The sequence below is a fragment of the Schistocerca nitens genome, chromosome 9 (genome assembly GCF_023898315.1).
Source record: "Schistocerca nitens isolate TAMUIC-IGC-003100 chromosome 9, iqSchNite1.1, whole genome shotgun sequence".
Classification (NCBI taxonomy): Eukaryota; Metazoa; Arthropoda; class Insecta; order Orthoptera; family Acrididae; genus Schistocerca; species Schistocerca nitens.
In genome coordinates, this window is record NC_064622.1 from 250,348,555 (window position 1) to 250,353,426 (window position 4,872).

The 4,872-nt window shown below is 45.7% G+C and overlaps 1 non-coding gene across 1 annotated transcript; it reads left to right on the plus strand.

Annotated features, from left to right (window-relative positions):
• The first annotated feature begins 270 nt into the window (after nt 1–270).
• On the plus strand, nt 271–345 carry Trnap-cgg (transfer RNA proline (anticodon CGG)). Its single transcript has one exon. It is a non-coding gene; the product is annotated as a tRNA-Pro (tRNA).
• Nucleotides 346–4,872: the final 4,527 nt, after the last annotated feature.

The following is a 4,872-nucleotide window of genomic DNA, read 5'->3' on the forward strand; positions in this document are numbered from 1 at the left end:
GAGACTCGAACTCGGGACCCGAGTTCGAGTCTCGGTCGGGCACACAGTTTTAATCTGCCAGGAAAGTTTCATATCAGCGCACACTCCGCTGCAGAGTGAAAATCTCATTCTGGAAACATCCCCCAGGCTGTGGCTAAGCCATGTCTCCGCAATATCCTTTCTTTCAGGAGTGCTAGTTCTGCAAGTTTCGCATGAGAGCTTCTGTAAAGTTTGGAAGGTAGGAGACGAGGTACTGGCAGAAGTAAAGCTGTGAGTACCGGGCGTGAGTCGTGCTTCGGTAGCTCAGTTGGTAGAGCACTTGCCCGCGGAAGGCAAAGGTCCCGAGTTCGAGTCTCGGTCGGGCACACAGTTTTAATCTGCCAGGAAAGTTTCGATTCCGGAATAGTCCCCCATTCGGATCTCCGGGAGGGGGCTGCCAAGGGGGAGTTTACCATGAGAAAAAGATTGAATAATCAGTGTAAGGATAACGTTCTACGAGTTGGGGCGTGGAATGTCAGAAGCTTGAACGTGGTAGGGAAACTAGAAAATCTGAAAACGGATATGCAAAGGCTCAATCTAGATATAGTAGGGGTCAGTGAAGTGAAGTAGAAGGAAGACAAGGATTTCTGGTCAGATGAGTATTGGGTAATATCAACAGCAGCAGAAAATGGTATAACATGAATAGGAAGGTAGGACAGAGGGTGTGTTACTGTGAACAATTCAGTGACTGGGTTCTTCGAATCAGAATCGACAGCAGACCAACACCGACAACGATAGTTCAGGTATACATGCCGACGTCGCAAGCTGAAGATGAACAGATAGAGAATGTGTATGAGGATATTGAAAGGGTAATGCAGTATGGGACGAGGAATGAAAGAGGAGAAAGACTAATTGAGTTCTGTCACAAGTTTCAGCTAGTAATAGCGAATACCCTGTTCAAGAATCACAAGAGGAGGAGGTATACTTGGAAAAGGCCGGAAGATACGGGAAGATTTCAATTAGATTACATCATGGTCAGACAGAGATTCCGAAATCAGATACTGAATTGTAAGGCGTACCCAGGAGCAGATATAGACTCAGATCACAATACAGTAGTGATGAAGAGTAGGCTGAAGTTCAAGACATTAGTCAGGAAGAATCAATACGCAAAGAAGTGGGATACGGAAGTACTAAGGAATGACGAGATACGTTTGAAGTTCTCTAACGCTATAGATACAGCAATAAGGAATAGCGCAGTAGGCAGTACAGTTGAAGAGGAATGGACATCTCTAAAAAGGGCCATCACAGAAGTTGGGAAGGAAAACATAGGTACAAAGAAGGTAGCTGCGAAGAAACCATGGGTAACAGAAGAAATACTTCAGCTGATTGATGAAAGGAGGAAGTACAAACATGTTCCGGGAAAATCAGGAATACAGAAGTACAAGTCGCTGAGGAATGAAATAAATAGGAAGTGCAGGGAAGCTAAGACGAAATGACTGCAGGAGAAATGTGAAGACATCGAAAAAGATATGATTGTCGGAAGGACAGACTCAGTATACAGGAAAGTCAAAACAACCTTTGGTGACATTAAAAGCAACGGTGGTAACATTAAGAGTGCAACGGGAATTCCACTGTAAAATGCAGAGGAGAGAGCAGATAGGTGGAAAGAATACATTGAAAGCCTCTATGAGGGTGAAGATTTGTCTGATGTGATAGAAGAAGAAACAGGAGTCGATTTAGAAGAGATAGGGGATCCAGTATTAGAATCGGAATTTAAAAGAGCTTTGGAGGACTTACGGTCAAATAAGGCAGAAGGGATAGATAACACTCCATCAGAATTTCTAAAATCATTGGGGAAAGTGGCAACGAAACGACTATTCACGTTGGTGTGTAGAATATATGAGTCAGGTGACATACCATCTGACTTTCGGAAAAGCATCACCACACAATTCCGAAGACGGCAAGAGCTGACAAGTGCGAGAGTTATCGCACAATCAGCTTAACAGCTCATGCATCGAAGCTGCTTACAAGAATAATATACAGAAGAATGGAAAAGAAAATTGAGAATGCGCTAGATGACGATCAGTTTGGCTTTAGAAAAAGTCAAGACACTTTCATAGGATTTGTCGACCTGGAAAAAGCGTTCGACAATATAAAATGGTGCAAGCAGTTCGAGATTCTGAAAAAAGTAGGGGTAAGCTATAGGAAGAGAGGGGTCATATACAATATGTACAACAACCAAGAGGGAGTAATAAGACGATCAGGAACGAAGTGCTCGTATTAAGAAAGGTGGAAGACAAGTCTGTAGCCTTTCGCCCTACTCTTCAATCTGTACATGGAGGAAGCAATGATGGAAATAAAAGAAAGGTTCAGGAGTGGAATTAAAATACAAGGTGAAAGGATATTAATGATACGATTCGCTGATGACATTGCTATCCTGAGTGAAAGTGAAGAAGAATTAAATGATCTGCTGAACGGAATGAACAGTCTAATGAGTACACAGTATGGTTTGAGAGTAAACCGGAGAAAGACGAAGGTAATGAGAAGTAGTAGAAATGAGAACAGCGAGAAACTTAACATCAGGATTGATGGTCACGAAGTCAATGAAGTTAAGGAATTCTGCTACCTAGGCAGTAAAATAACCAATGACGGACAGAGCAAGGAGGACATCAAAAGCAGACTCGCTATGGCAAAAAAGGCATTTCTGGCCAAGAGAAGTCTACTAATATCAAATACCGGCCTTAATTTGAGGAAGAAATTTCTGAGGATGTACGTCTGGAGTACAGCATTGTATGGTAGTGAAACATGGACTGTGGGAAAACCGGAACAGAAGAGAATCGAAGCATTTGTGATATGGTGCTATAGACGAATGTTGACAATTAGGTGGACTGATAAGGTAAGGAATGAGGAGGTTCTATGCAGAATCGGAGAGGAAAGGAATATGTGGAAAACACTGATAAGGAGAAGGGACAGGATGATAGGACATCTGCTAAGACATGAGGGAATGACTTCCATGGTACTAGAGGGAGCTGTAGAGGGCAAAAACTGTAGAGGAAGACAGAGATTGGAATACATCAAGCAAACAATTGAGGACGTAGGTTAGCACAGGAAAGGTATTCGTGGCGGGCCGCATCAAACCAGTCAGTAGACTGATGACCAAAAAAAAAAAAAAAAAACAGTAATCATGGATCAGTGGAACAGCAGCGTGATATTACCGCACTAGTATTATAAACCCAATGTTAGTTCGACAGTTTTTCACCTTATGGCGCCACGGCCTGGTTCTCTCGAACCACGCGATAAAAACTTAGGATAAAAATGTTGACGAGACTCGATTTGCTGTAGAAAAGAAATACTCCACTGCATATCGAAGCTGTACACTTCTCAGTCTTACGGAGGCCACTGCGGATAGTGTCCTGACAGAGCGTTCGTCAAATTCTCCCTTGTTGTTGTTCTTGTGGTCTTCAGTCCAGAGACTGGTTTGATGCAGCTCTCCATTCTTCTCTATCCTGTGCAAGCTTCTTCATCTCCCAGTACCTACTGCAACCTACATCTTTCTGAATCTGTTTAATGCATTCATCTCTTGGTCTCCCTCTACGATTTTTACCTTCCACGCTGCCCTCCAATACTAAATTGGTGATCCCTTGATGCCTTAAAACATGTCCTACCAACCGACCCCTTCTTCTAGTCAAGTTAAGCCACAAACTCCTCTTCTCCCAAATACCATTGAATACCTCCTCATTAGTTATATGATGTACCCGTCTAATCTTTAGCATTCTTCTGTAGCACCACATCTCGAAAGTTTCTACTCTCTTCTTGTCTTAGCTATCATCCACGTTTCACTTCCATACCTGCCTATACTCCATACAAACACTTCCCGAACTGACTTCCTGACACTTAAATCTATACTCGATGTTAACAAATTTCTCTTCTTCAGAAACGCTTTCCTTGCCATTGCCAGTCTGCATTTTATATCCTCTCTACTTTGACCATCATCAGTTATTTTGCTCCCCAAGTAACAAGACCCATTTACTACTTTAAGCGTCTAATTTCCTAATCTACACTACTGGCCGCGGGTATTCATTGGAAAATACACTCCTGGAAATGGAAAAAAGAACACATTGACACCGGTGTGTCAGACCCACCATACTTGCTCCGGACACTGCGAGAGGGCTGTACAAGCAATGATCACACGCACGGCACAGCGGACACACCAGGAATCGCGGTGTTGGCGGTCGAATGGCGCTAGCTGCGCAGCATTTGTGCACCGCCGCCGTCAGTGTCAGCCAGTTTGCCGTGGCATACGGAGCTCCATCGCAGTCTTTAACACTGGTAGCATGCCGCGACAGCGTGGACGTGAACCGTATGTGCAGTTGACGGACTTTGAGCGAGGGCGTATAGTGGGCATGCGGGAGGCCGGGTGGACGTACCGCCGAATTGCTCAACACGTGGGGCGTGAGGTCTCCACAGTACATCGATGTTGTCGCCAGTGGTCGGCGGAAGGTGCACGTGCCCGTCGACCTGGGACCGGACCGCAGCGACACACGGATGCACGCCAAGACCGTAGGATCCTACGCAGTGCCGTAGGGGACCGCACCGCCACTTCCCAGCAAATTAGGGACACTGTTGCTCCTGGGGTATCGGCGAGGACTATTCGCAACCGTCTCCATGAAGCTGGGCTACGGTCCCGCACACCGTTAGGCCGTCTTCCGCTCACGCCCCAACATCGTGCAGCCCGCCTCCAGTGGTGTCGCGACAGGCATGAATGGAGGGACGAATGGAGACGTGTCGTCTTCAGCGATGAGAGTCGCTTCTGCCTTGGTGCCAATGATGGTCGTATGCGTGTTTGGCGCCGTGCAGGTGAGCGCCACAATCAGGACTGCATACGACCGAGGCACACAGGGCCAACACCCGGCA